This window comes from Ornithodoros turicata, chromosome 5 (genome assembly GCF_037126465.1).
Source record: "Ornithodoros turicata isolate Travis chromosome 5, ASM3712646v1, whole genome shotgun sequence".
NCBI lineage: Eukaryota > Metazoa > Arthropoda > Arachnida > Ixodida > Argasidae > Ornithodoros > Ornithodoros turicata.
In genome coordinates this window covers 67,074,279-67,088,975 of record NC_088205.1, presented here as the reverse complement: position 1 = coordinate 67,088,975, position 14,697 = coordinate 67,074,279, and the positions used below count along the sequence as shown (strand labels likewise).

The window sequence follows — 14,697 nt, the reverse complement described above, 5'->3', positions numbered from 1 at the left end:
TTTGTGCGACAAAACGAGTCACATGCATCAGGCACAGGGACAGGTTTTTAGAGAGTCATCAGCGAAGGCGACGAAAGTAACTAAGAGACAGACGGGGAACGTCGAACTTTCAACTTTTTCTCATAGGATTAAAGGTTGAAAGTTCGACGTTTCCTGACTGTCCTTGTGTTACTTTTGTCGTCTTCGCTGTTGTCATGTGCCAACCGGTTCAGCTCGTCACTTAGTTAGACAGCCATCGGCTGTTACAGGCCACTGGCAGCAGTGTTTTATCACTCATTAACGTAAGATAAACTGCACGAGCTAGTGTAGAGCCCAATGATATAGCGCCACGGCCTTTCATGAAGCGTGGGCCGGAAATTTTTCTATTATCATTATTATTCTAATTATTATTTCTTGCTGAGGATGAGATTTCTTTTCTAGATTTCATGCTGTTCTCTCAACGCTGATACGTACCACTAAGAAAATTCCGAGAAATTACATGGCAAAATGCGGAAAGGAAATGGACATTGAAAAATAAGTGCGACGGAGCTTACTTTTTGAAGACACAAGGCTTAAATGATGGTTCTTATAAAGTAATTCCCGAGAAAAGTGACTGCAGTTACGCAGTAGCTGCGCTTAAGTTATTAGGTGTTGTTATGAAGCTATTTTTGTGACTTACTCAACACGTTACTAACCCCCGCAGCACGTTTTGTATATACAGTTTTTGTTCGTGATGAAGTTTTGATGAAGGTGTAATGGAGTTTGGGATGTAATGAAGTTTGAACCCGCAATTTTATGCCAGGAAAACAGAATGAAACGTGATTCTAATTAATTACTTTATAATTTTAAATTTCCGCTTCCTTCAAAAGAGTTTCTGTCCCCGACCAAAGCCATCTGCGCTTCGAGCTATATGTTATCTGGTTATACAGTTAGTACACGCGCTGATTACAATATACTTTGCATCAGGTTTGCTCCAGGTGTTTAATTAATCTTAAAGTGAACTTCTTAAAGTTGTTGTCGCTTTCATTAAGTGCCTGGCTATTTATCAAAGCCCCGCCATGTGCAGCTGTATTTTCGTCATCTCTGTTTTTATTAGTTAGGTGGGCATGCCAGCATCATAATATGACTGCACCTTATACGTGCAGCGTAAAAGCAATAGATAATCGCCTGGACGTAAATACAACGCTGAAGATCTAATTGTCTGCGGAAAACCCCAGCCTTGGATACGTTTGTGGGGCTGTATTTAGCTGGATCTATTTAACGAACTATTTAATTGCGCGGAGGGTTGTGTCTTGGGGCAGCATTTCTCTGCTTCAGGGCTCACTGCATTAATCGTGGACGGCACTGGTTCCCTAACTTTGCTGCACTGCGACCCGTCAGAGCTACAAGATATCGCCCCCCCCCCCCGATTTCGCGATGCCACAGGCTTTTCGATTTCAGCGCACGAACAATAATACACAAAACCGACGCTGAAATTTAATTTGACAGCTGGTATCGTTTCAAGTAGTAAGGCTAGACACAATCGCAGACAGAAATATAGGCACATGGCAGTAGGGATGACTGTTCCTATTCATTAAAGTGAGATTGCTTTGTAGACCTTGTAAGACCTTGTGGTCCGCTACCGCGAGCAGAGCATAGCCTGAGCAGCATAGTTTCTGAGCTGATTCGCGACCCCCTGCGGAATCTATCACGACCACCCTGCGGGTTGCGACCCGCAGTTTGGGAAACACTGGTGTACGGCACGAAACGTTTCACAGCTGCAATGCGAATCAGCAGGTACGTTAATTTATTTTGTTCCGGCAAGAAATTAACCTGTCGTATAGCTGTCGGGAAGGTGTGTTACTGGGAAGATGTACCGTCAAAGCAAATGACGGGCTGATGCACATGTGTAAGGGATGAAATGGGGATGTGCGAATACCGAAGCATATAGCTGTGTATTCGATCCGAATTCCGAGCGAAATATAGAACCCTATATTTAAATATAGAATCGATGTTTCTTCCAAAGCGAATAAGCGAATACTATATTGGAATGGTTCCGCAGAGGTAATGCCGAAAACAGCACAAAGACAGGGCATAATACAAAGGCAGTGCTACTTCTTATTCTTATCGGTGTGTGGCGTGCCCAAAGGGGTCGTTTAAGGTTGGCCGAGACTTTTACTTCTATAAATACAATGGAAAATTCGGGAAGCACCAAATTACATGCGTCAGGTTTCCAAAGCACTCACCGTGCGCATCTCGACACCACTGGAAGCGGGCTGCTGTCGTAGCCACTGCAGGACATCTTTCTGGAGGGCTTCATCTGTGTGGAACGTCTCCCCTCCCGGATTGTCCCGGAGTCTCCCTTTAAGGGGCATTGGGCAAAAAGTCCCAGCGCATTTTGACCAGGGTTGCTACCGTCAAATTCACCTTGTGAGACAGGGCATTGTCACGAAGAAGAACGACCCTTCCGGACAACTACCCATAGGCCTTTTCTTGCGTTTTGCACGGCACCCTTTATCGACGCGGAGTAGTACGGCCATTAATCGTGGCCCCTTGTTCAACGAAGTCCACATGAATGACACTCCGCATGTCCCAGAAGACAGTTCCCATGGACTTCCCAGCAGAGGGCTGTATCTTGCTTTACTTTGGCGGCGGAGAAGCCTTATCAGGCCCCCACATCTCCCCGTCTTCGCGGCTCTAAAAACATTTTCCCGCGTCATAACCACGTGGTAGTACTACGTCAGGCACTGGTCAGGCATCATCGTTGATACCCATTGGCCGAAGGGCACCGCCGGCTCCGCGATCGGTTGGCAAAGTTTCGAAATAGCATTCTTTCGCGGGCAGTCGGTCTTGCGGGCAGTTACGAGAGAGGAGAGAAGAGTGGCAAGCGTCTCGATGATGTCGGTTGACAGCACCGTATTGTTCAAAGAGAAGAGTGTTGTCGGATGTGTTCGTGTGTTAAAGTGACTCTGTGCGTGTCGTGATGTTTCCCGACACAAGCATCCTACAAACAGTCTCTCCAGTTCAGAACTGGAATGCAGGGGTGAGCTGAACTTTGAGGAACACTTTTGTGCGCCGTCGCCCCGTTGCATTTTCAAATGCAGTGACAACGGACAACGGTTATTTCCGTGTGTATTATCCCCCCCCCCTTTGAAAGCTCGGCACCCCCCACCCCCAGCAGTGAATTTCTGGGAAAATCACTGGTGTCGGTGCGACACAAGCATTTCCCGTTTCGTTGTTACATTTGACGCACTGCAAGCAACGGAAGATGCTCACTGTGCATACCATACTATGCGGGAAACTCACCTTCGCCACGCCAGGCCTGGCATACTGACGGACGTCCTCTTCCCCGAAGGTTCTTATGCAGAACGACTTTCACAAACTCGCGGCCTCGTGCGCTTTCTTCAAGAAACGGGCCTCGCTGAAAGACCACTCTAGCGCACCTCTCACCTACAGTGTGTCTTCGTCCCATCAGTATCGGTCATCCTGCCTATGCCTCACTTTGAAATCGACAACTCCCCTCTGCCCCCCCCCCTTTTTTTTTTGGCTATAGTCGTGACGATGCCCACTGGAATGCGACCAACAACGGCAAGATACCTCGACCCCCCCCCCCCCCCTCACCGTGAAATCGCATGCACTCATGTGAGCGTCGCTCGCTTCTAGGAAACAGCAACTTTATTACAGGATGATGGCTGGGGTGTCTCATCGCCTGGGGCGATACTCTACCCCATTGCTGGTGGTGATGTAATAAATAAATGATGAATGGGAATGAAATAATGAGCCCCTTCACAAATGAGTGTTTTGCGAGCTCGAACTTTGTCTGATTGGAGTCAACGAACGCAACGCTTTGGGCTCTGTATACGCACGGTGAATTTTTGCAGCACACCTTTGAGTGAATACGATGTACCAAATAAACGTGTATTTTGTCCACAATTTGCGTTAGTTGTTTTCGAATAGGGAATAACGAGCGTCAGGCATGAAAACCAGTAAAGGTAAAAGCTGATGGTAGCCAGGACCGGCCGAAAGGCAAGCCAAACTTCGAGGCTCCTGATTGGCCGAATGGTAGGCGCAACAGTTCATTTTAATTGGTTGCGCATGCCCAGTATTGCCTGAATTATCTCAAACTATAGTCTGTATGGGGAGGTGTGGGAGCCTGGCCTTATGTCGCCGTTCCATGCTGCTTCTTTTTCTCTCTGGGGTGAAATGATGCATCCAGATTTCATCACATATGGCGATTTATTGCAAAAATTCGCCCCTCTCGGATTGAAATCAGTTCAGGGGCTGCTCAGAAACTGCCATGCGCGCTCCCTTCTGGTCACACTCGTAAGTGAGGTGTCGGAAAAACCGTGTCGGCATATTTACGGAGGACTTTTGAGACTCTGGGACTGTTGAATGAAACGTGAAATCCAACAAGCGTGAAAAACTTTTCACTGTATTTCACAGTATATTGCGATGCGAACCCCAAGCAGACGGCCTCGGAGACAATCGCCTGCGCTGCATTCCCACTCGTGTGCCTGGCTTACGTCATCACGGTGTTAGCTGCAGAGGGAGTGCAAATCTTTAAAAATCGATCATTTAATATGTAAGCTGTTTTCGGAAGAGAAACCTAGCCAAGGTAACCATGAAGCGGCGACGAACATTATACCGTATCGGTCTCATGCATACTGATACGAGAATGAGGAAAACGTTCGAGGAGAACGGCACGGACACTTCGACTTCTTCAAGATAGAACTAACTGAGGTTTAGGGGATCGGGACCTTGTAATTAGGGAGTTTTAGTTGGCCACTTCTGCTGCTCCGATAACTTTCCGACTCAGCTTTCCGCAAAGTGCGCATGCGTAAGGTGAGTCGGAGATCTTTATTGGCTACGAAAATTATCGGAATCCCACTCAATCCGAATTTATCGGACTTCTTTCGTGCGTGCTTTCCGTCTCCCACTCAGCTGGAGCATGCGCAGTTTTCACTTGCCAACAAGACGGCTGACAACCAGAGAAACAATATCGTGCGAACTGTGAATATACTGAGAACGATTTTGGTCTGCAACTTCCTGAAGTCATGGCTGGGCGACAACCAAGAGGACAGTCGCGGACGTTATAAAGGAAGGACATCTGTCTGTTGACGAGGCGTAGGGTACTTAAAGCAGTGTGTGACTTCCCCCGACTGGACGCCTAAGCTTAAGTAAAGATACGCAGACGATTTTTGAGAAAAGCTGTCGCTGGCGCAGAAATGCGCAGAGAAACATTTAGCAACATTACATCTTCCACAGGCATTGAGACAAATGCTTGTAACACGCGTTTCATGCGCATAATGTAACTGGAACCTAACTTATGATGCGAGTGCTCGCAGATGGCTTCGTGCTTGATTTTCCGCATCGATGGGGTCGTTCTTGGTGACTTTTCGTCTGTAAACTGAAACTGCGGACGAGCGCTTTACGAATCATTCCGACCGACTCGTGATGAGTTGTATCTGTTTTTCGGAGATCGTATCGATCGGCGTGTTATCGTAGTGGGAACTTAAACTCCCTAATGCGTACGTTCCCAGATGCGATAGCCCCTTTAAAAGAACATGCCAGCAATGTAAACAACAGACCCACGTCTTCTGACTTATACAAACAGGTCGCCCACTGTAATTGTCGGCCTTTTTTTTTTTTTTTTTCATCAATCTTCTCCGATTATTTCTTACCACTGTTCGTACACTTCTCGTACGCTGTTTGAGTCGCCGGCCATAATCTATACCAGAAGATATCTCAGTAAACCTTCCTTTGTTATCAGTCCGACTTTAGCCGACCTCGTTAACCCGACTTGACCATCTCCTTTTTGGTCCGTATCTCCCCTCCCCCTGCTACTCTCGTCGTTGTGACCTCTGTCTCCCTCTCCCCTTTTTTAACTGGCATTACTGGTTCGAGTCTCTTCTCCCCTACTGTCCGTGTCCTTTTCCCCAAACTCAGGGTAATGTCTTCAACAATTAGTCTACACCAGCTAGATTTGTGCCCTGCTACTTTGTTCTAAGTTAACGTACGTTTATACACCGTTGTTTATAATACTTTCCATTCCTCATTCAAAATATCGATTATTTAGGAATCCCTCGATTTTATAAATGATTTTCTCGAAATCTTTGTGGTTCATAAGTGAGGGTGACACATGGACGGTGCTTTCAACTGGAAATTAGGAGCCTAAGGACTAAGGAGATAATACAGGAACCGATATGTCCTATCTATTCTGGCTGACATTTCCTGTGAAAATAAATAGATCCCCCCCCCCCCCCCCTTATCCAGGAATATTATCTTCTTTTCAATCAAATGCAATGAAGGAAGGCAATTACGAGGGGTGTTCAAGTCAAACCGGGACCTTCTGTTTCCTGAGTGAACAAATGACTCGCGCTACTTCTTTTTCGTCATTTTCACACTCGACAGGCTTCCGCGTTCACCACGTGGTGGTCCACAGTTTGTGCAAAACAGAAGACGCGTGCTGGACAAGATGGCCGACAATGAGGTGAGCGCGCACATCGAACAACGAATTGTCACGAAGTTTCTCGTGAATGAAGGCGTAAAGTCATCTGAAATTCACAGAAGACTTCAGGCTCACTATGGCCACGATACACTTAGCCGCAGCAAAGCGTTTGAGTGGTCCAAACGGTTCCGAGACGGCCGTACATCAGTGCAGGACGATCTCGGCCGGGGCGGCTCAGAGCCCAGTGTCAGAATTCCTGAGAACATCCAACTTGTGGAGCGCCTGATCCTCAAGGACCGAAGAATAACATGTCTCGAGCTGGCTCGAAAGACGGACCTTTCTGTGGGAACGTTGAACACTACCATTCATGAACACCTCCAGTTTCGGAAAGTTGGGTCAAGAGGCAGCTCTCCGTGTTTGACCGGCAGAGAAGACTGGAAATCTCCCAAGAGCTAAGGTACTGTTTCGACACTGAAGGACAGCCGTCCCTTGATCGGATCATCACGTGCGATCAAACGTGGGTGCACCATTTCACTCCCGAGTCTATACGCGCATCAAAACAGTGGAAACATCCGGGCTCGCCAGCTCCCAAGAAGTTCCGAAGCACCCCGTCTGCGGGTAAGGTCATGGCCACGGTTTTCTGGGACAAGGCTGGCGTTGTTCATGTTGATTTTCTGCCCAGTGGTACCACCATCAAGGGGGGGGGGGGTAACGGGGGTGCCACCATCAAGAGTCTATATTACTGCCAGGTTCTCAGGGATGTGCATAAGGCGCTGAAGCAAAAGCGGCCAGGCCTCATCACCAAAGGAGTCCTCCTGCTAGAGGACAATGCACGCACGCATCCCCCGCATCTCACGACACGTACCTTATAGTAACTTGGCTGGGAGTTGCTGCCACATCCCCCTTACAGTCCAGACCTCGCCCCCAGCGACTTCCATAACTTCGGACCACTGAAGGCCTTCCTTGGGGGCCGCCACTTCGGCTGCGACGACGACGTCAAGAATGCGGTCCGATCATTGCTGCTACGCGCCCATTAAGGATTTCTACGCTGCTGGCATCCAAGCCCTCGTGAAACGCATTAGTGCAGCTGGAGATTACGTTGAGAAATAAAACTAATTTCTGGCCTGTAAGTTCATTTTACTTTTGTGAAAAATGAAAAGTCCCGGTTTGACTTGAACCCCCCCCCCCCCTCTCTCACTCTCTCTGAAAATTGCTTGGTCCCTGGTCAAATCCAGCCCACCAACGCTGTGCCCTCAAAGCTCTTTTGACATTTTTGGACACCATAGGACTTCGAACCTTATTGTGAAGGGGCCATTATTTCATTCCCCACATCACCATCAGCTATGAGGTAGAGTATTGCCCCTTGCGATGACACTTCCCATTCATCATCTTAAAAATAAAGTTGTTGTTGTTGTTGTACAAATTATTATTTTATTTTTTGCTTGCACCAAACCAACTCACAAATTTTCGGATTTTCTATGCTGCCCTAAATCACTGTTTTCTGGCCCTTCCCACATTTGCAGTTCCATTAATCGATTCCTGATTTGCAGGGCGCGTGTTTGCAAGGAAACATACATTACCGCAACAATTCGCGAAATCATTAAAAGCGCATCTTACCTTTCGGAAAGCCACGGAAATGACCGGACTTCGAATGGAAGTACGACGCGTTGCAAAAAGAGCGAGCCCGTTATTTGTGTTCGACCAACTATAGGTATCAACACTGCAATCGGGCCTGGCGGCGCGACAGGAGGAAGCTACACTTTTTTATTTTTTTTTGTCTGGAGTCGGAAAGCGCGTAGAAGGAGAGAAAGAAACGAGGAAAACAGCAGCCGACGAGGCCATTCGCGAAATTTGTGCTAACGACCGTCCGATGCTCTCTTGGATCGGGTCCCTCTCGTCAGTGGTCGATAAAATGGGTGCATTATATTTCGGAAGAGCCCCAAGGTAAAAAGGAATCCATGAAATGAGTCATACCGAGATATATTACGTTATAGAATGCGATTTCCGATGAGAGATATATGGTAGAGGGGTAGGGTACCGCAACACCGCGGTGAAACACCCTATCTCATTGTCATCATCTATTGCTGTTGTTGTTGTATAGCCAGAAAAAAAAATGGGAGTGGTTCTGTGCGAACGTTACGTGGGGAGGAGGATTTCATTCCCGTCTTCGCTTTCCCAAGTGCGCTATACACTCTAAACTCGGAGCTTCACCGCATGGCACGCTCCTAGCCAACCATCATCCAGAACGAACGATATCACTGGGAAAGAAAGAACGATATCACTAGGAATAATGGTTGGCCAGGAGCGTGCTTTGTGGTGAAGATCGGGGAGGGGCGTCACCACTATATCACCACCACCATCGGGGAGGGGCGATCGCCCTGAAAACCCACCATGGCTACGCCACTCGCAGAGTGCTTAAATATTTTCTGTCAGACTCCCATGAGCAGGTGGAGACTTGTTCTCAAAGTGAACTCTGTGCTCAACAACTTCTGTAGAAATCACAAACTCCTGGACGGATGGTGATCGGCAAGATCGTGCAAGAAAAGAAAAAGAAAAATAATAATGAAAAATAGATTTATATAATATTTTATTGCGTTTCTTTTTATTAGGTTTCCCATAAACAGCACATGACACGATCTCCCGTGGTATATTTATATGTGTGTGTATATACGTAGTTTATCTCTACTTTTTAAGTCTCTAAAGGGACTTGTATATAGTTGTAGATAATTGATCTTCATCAGTACAATGGACACCATCAACAATTGTTGTTATATGTGTATTCTGTATTGAATTATGTTTTGTGTTTGTGGCTACATGACTCAATGAAAAGTTGTGTAAAAAAAAAATCTCCCGTGGCATGATGATCGCTTTCCACGCCGATACCGGGACCGTGTCGCGGGTTCGAATCCCCTCACCGGCTGTGCTGTCTGGGGTTTTCCCTGGGTTTTCTGTCATACTTTCCACACGAATGGCGGCACAGTACCCCTGAAGCCGGCCAAGGAAGCATATTAAGCCCCCCCCCCCCCCTCACTTTCGCACTCCTTCCTGCTGTCCCCTCTGCATCTGTACGCCGCTCGCGGCGCAAACAAGGAATTAAAAACAAAACGCACATAACACACCTAAATGGTGCAGCGAAAACACCCACTAGTGCACAGGGTAGTCCACCGACTAAACAAAACAAAAACAAAACAATTTTTTTCTTTTTTACACAGAGCTAGTTAACATTGATCTAAAAGTGTTAGGAGAAACGAAAATATTTACATCCGCGTCAGCCAACTGATTATATAATCTCTGTATACGGTTCATAGGATTAACGCAGGAGCTCTCAGATAATTTAAAAATCATAGGGTGTCTAAAGCGGGAGCATAAAAAGCGAGGCATTCAACCAAACGTGGACAGTCCGAACTTGCGAGTAGAGCACATGAGAAGTATTTTTGGGGGGTTGAGGGGAGGGGGTGAGAATTTATGTTAAGAGTAGCAGAACAAGCCGGAAGACGAGTTCAATTTCTCCCCCTTTTTTTTCCCTTCCAAACAAACGAACAAACAAAGAATGATCCACGCACACATTTGAAATCAAATGTAAGGTCACGCTTCTTACGCCTCTGAGTTAAGGTTTCAGTCTTACACCGATTAAGAATTATTATATTCATAATAACACCTTTTCGCCCTAAGTACCTGTCAAAATATATGCGGATGAACCTGCGTCGTACACTTTCAATATGAGAGGAGAGAACGGCACAGATACATTTCCATACCACTGTGCAATACTCCAATCTTGAAACAACATTAGAAAGATAATCTAATAAAGCAGTGCGGAAATCTAGAGCCCCGAGTGAGCTTTTTTTTTAATTAGCATCATTAAACGTAAGTAAATTAAGGATATAGAGAATAGTAGGCTAAAACGTTAAGGAAGATGGGCTCACAAATTATGTGACTCATCTAGTCAGTCAAAAATACAGAAACATGCCGACGAGTGATTCTAGTTAACCTTGTATACCAGTATACTAGTTAACCAGACTTGGTTCTAAAAGTATAAAACCAAGTCACCTTGGTTTTGTACTTTTAAACTGTGTAACTGTTCCGCAAGTTCTCCTAGACGCTTTCGGCAAAGGGAAACAACGAAGCACGAACCACGTTTAAAGGAAACAGTATAATGTTTTTCGCTGCCTCTCTTGTGAGTCTCAAATCCATTTATCTGAAAATAGCTTTCCGTGTATATTTGCATTGGATATGTCATCTTGTTGACACTGGCAACGAGCGAGAAGAAAAAAAGGTGCCTTGCGTCAGAAAACAAATAAAGAAGCGACGCATATTAAACGCAAATAAACAAAACTTCCGGACTAAGTTCGCGGTTTGCCTTGGAAACTTCTGAAGAAAGAGAAAAAGGAAAAAAAAAAAAAAATCAGCTACATAGTGTTTGTACACTTTCTAAAAAAATAAAGTATGTAAAAACGTAACATTTTGTTCGGATGATGTATTCTGGAAGGCATCTGTAAAATAACCAAGAAATATAGCTTTTAAAAAAAGAAGAGAGAGAGAAAGACAAAGAAAGAGAGAGAGAGAACATGGTTGGCAGACATAGGCATCGGGACACCGTTTGCATTGGTATTTTATGTTCGAACATTACGCCAAATAAAAACGAAGAAAACATATTGTTGCCGCAGAGGAAATAGTAGAGAATGTGTTTTCACATACTATCGTTACATCGAGAGAATGCAGGCGGTGAAAATATATTTTGCCCAAGAAGCTGAAGATAAGTGCATGTCTGTATCCTCATTGCTGTTTCACTCGGGCTATAAAATATACTTTAAGGGCTTCGTAAAGGACGAACGAAGTATTTCGCCCTCGTTCATGCTGAGTTAAAGGTGTTGTCCTTCACCTTCTTCCTTTTCTAAGAAAACGTATTCCCGTCTAGTTCAACGCCGCGGTCGGCTATCACCGGCTTGAAGATGTTAGGGAACTCCTTCCCTCAGTATATGTGCGCGCAATGTCGTCAAAGGACTAAGAGCTATCCACTTAGCGTGGCATTGCTGGCAGAAGCGTTGTTAAGACCGCATCCAAGAATCAACGGCGGTGCCGCTTGCGTTGGAAGCATTTTGCCGTTGCTGGCTTCACCGATGTGGGCATCGTCACGACTGTAGCTGCAGATGAGATGGTGATGAAAAGAACATGAGAGAGTGAAGTAGGCAGGCTCGGTGACTGTTCCGTACTCCAACTGGAAAAGCGAGTTGGACCTGAGTCACTATAGAGGCCTCTAAGGCTGCCTCGTTTAAGCAAAGAAGATGTACTAAATGCTGGGTCCTCATGCATCTTGCGGTGAGCGAGCCACCCAGAAAAGCGTGCGAATGACATTTCTAACTCTGCTCTCGGACGAGAGTCGCTAGCTGACAAAAACACGGAAGAGTGCGCCGTGAAGCCGCAGTGACTTATTGCAGAAACTCTTACTTGCTCGTAGTTCCAACTTGCGAGTGCCAGTGATCTGTCAAGGGACAGGGAAGGGTGTGATGGAACAAAACAACAAAACAACGTGCATTCAAAATGTGACCTGTCCATTGTATCTCGTTACCGCCAGAACCTCATTACGTCTAAATGTCTCATTCGACCCGGAAGGTCTAATTGCGCCCAAACGACCCCGCACGTCCAAATTCGAAATTAGATGTGGAGTGTTTCGTAACGGATTCTATTGCGGTACTTGAATTGCGTGGGTGAACTTTTCCGGAACCATTAGCATATGCTGCAAAAGAACATTATGCTTATGAAAGAACAAGAAATATATAAAGTTGCTTCTCCAAGTACGATGGATCTCCCTGTCGATCTGAATTACAAGGTGCATGAACGTATGCGTACACTAAGGTTGATCAAAATGCGGATGTATGCCCAAGATAACAGTATGCATCAGCGTGTCGTATTCGTTAAGGGTCAGGGATCTCAAGCATCCGGTCCGTAATCGGCTATTATTCTCCGGTTCGAGGGTATTGATTTGATTTTATCTTAATTAAAAAAAAATAAAATCGAAATTTTGGCTTCACTAGTGTGAGGCAAATCCGGCTTTCCGAGCAGGGCTGTAAGACTGCAACATTAGCCAGGAAAAGAGGGGGAAAGGAAAAGGAGGAAAAAGAAGTGAAAACGTAAGGAAAAAAGAATCAGAAACCTGGTGGCCAGGGCTTTTTATTTTTATTTTTTATGTATGTATGTAAGTCACTGTAATACGTACCGCCATTGTGCTCTTTGGTCGCCTTTCATTTTTACTAATGTGCAATAAACATTATACGAGTGCTGCGACGCGTTCGCGCGTGCAAGCCATGAACATAAATCTCACGCGCAGCGAGTTTAATGGGTATAATGCAGCCAATCGAGCGAGGGAGGTCATTAAGCGCGGACAGTTTTCATTATCATTTTGGCGAAGTCTTGTGCAGACTTGCACATGTGCAGGTTTGTGTCAGGTGATAAAACAGCGGGAACCATAGAAAAGCCTCGTGGGCGAATTGTGAATAGGACGCTTGAAAGCCTTCAGGAGGAGGAATTCGTTCGTTTAAAGGGTGTGCTGAGTATTTCCTTAGACGGCTGTTACAAAAATATAGAGAAGTGCCGAAGTGCTGAGATACAGAAGCTCGCAGTGCGAAATGTAGTTTCTCACCTGCATTCCGTTCCTTCAGTGTTTGCTTGTTTAACGTCTCTTGTGTAAGGACGACTCGCCACTTGATTACGAACGGGAGGAACTGAGCACCGAATAACACGACAGCCCGAGCACAGCAGGTGAGATTGAGCTAAATGTCTCTACAGGACACTCTAGTACACGGCGGTGCTACTAATAGCGCGGCTATTATATTCGCTACTCTTTTTCGGTAGCGGAATAGCTGTCGCACCCTCCAACGGTTGGCAAGCTAATGCCCACGGTTTTAGAGACCACGAGGCGATAGACGTCTAATAGTGGAACATTACATGGCCAAAATGACTCACTGCGAACAGTCGAACTGCTTGAAAATCTCTTGAAGCCTGCAACCAGGTCAAAGCGTCGTTCTTTGTTCAGCTGTGGTGTAGTGTTGCTGCTGCACGACAGTGCGCCCCCCTCCCCATCCAACGCAGCACGTGCCACAGCGGAGATGATCACAGGTGTGTGTATCGAGTGTGTTCTGCATCCGCCGTACTCACCGGACCTCACACCGAGTGATCGTCAGCTGTTCGCGTCCTTCACAGTGGCTCTCGGCGGAATCAGGTTCGATACAGACAATAGTGAGCGTTAGTATATACTATGGATGGATATAGCGGTCGTACGCTGCCGCCTTTGCGTACGTAAGGGAAAACGTGGTGGTCCTGTGCAATGCGCAAAGCTCTGTTTATGCATTGCGCGTGCGCAGAACCACCAACGCTATCCCTTACGTACGCAAAGGTGATAGCGTACGATATACTAAAACTCACTAATGACCTGAAAGTGCGGTGCATGCCTTTGGAGTTTGGAGTCAGTCAACAAGGCTTTTTTTTCTCTCTCTCTCTCACTTCCGCGGCATCCATGCATTGGTAAAGCAATGGCGCACATGTGACGAAAGCGGAAGGGACTATATACCGGGTGTCACAGTTAAATCCCCGGGAATCACACACGTAACATGAAAAACGGTTAGGAGCAACTCATATTTATTCGAACAAGAACTTTCGTGCAAGAGACTGAACTTCTTCAGGTTACACAACTAAGTGCGACACGAGTATATATACCAAGTGAACAGATACAATAAAACAGGTTTCCAGAACTAAGTAAACACAAAACAACCAGACAGTAATACAATGTATGTACAATTGTATTACTGTCTGGTTGTTTTCTGTTTACTTAGTTCTGGAAACCTGTTTTATTGTATCTGTTCACTTGGTATATATACTCGTGTCGCACTTAGTTGTGTAACCTGAAGAAGTGCAGTCTCTTGCACGAAAGTTCTTGTTCGAATAAATATTAGTTGCTCCTAACCGTTTTTCATGTTACGTGTGTGATTCCCTCTTCGCGGGCTCCTTGACAGTGTTTTATTTTTTTCCCCTTTTCGATTAAATCCCCGGGCTAAATAATTCGCGAACGGGTGCACCAATCGACGAACTTTCTTTGTTACAAGTATCTGTCCGATACCACCTACAAGCTGTGCACCGTGTGAATGAGAGGGAGGCGCTCATTACATAAATAAAAATTCAAATGAGTTCAGTGGACATCTTTTAGAGTAAAATCTGCCACCGAAGCGGACCATTTGTTGCAGTAATTAATTGGTCTCGGTTTACATATTTTGTCGCGGCTGGTCGCGGTGAAGCGCAAA

General features: G+C 45.9%; 2 protein-coding genes across 2 annotated transcripts in view; one reads left to right on the top strand and one right to left on the bottom strand.

Annotated features, from left to right (window-relative positions):
• The window catches only part of LOC135394624 (retinol dehydrogenase 7-like), a 132,628-nt gene extending 124,564 nt beyond the window's left edge, over positions 1–8,064 (bottom strand). The window contains exon 1 of the mRNA XM_064625455.1: positions 8,024–8,064. The gene's annotated coding sequence lies outside the window, so the exon portion shown is untranslated. The remainder of the gene's footprint in view (positions 1–8,023) is intronic.
• The window catches only part of LOC135394625 (uncharacterized), a 214,867-nt gene that overhangs the window by 15,128 nt on the left and 185,042 nt on the right, over positions 1–14,697 (top strand). The window lies entirely within an intron of this gene.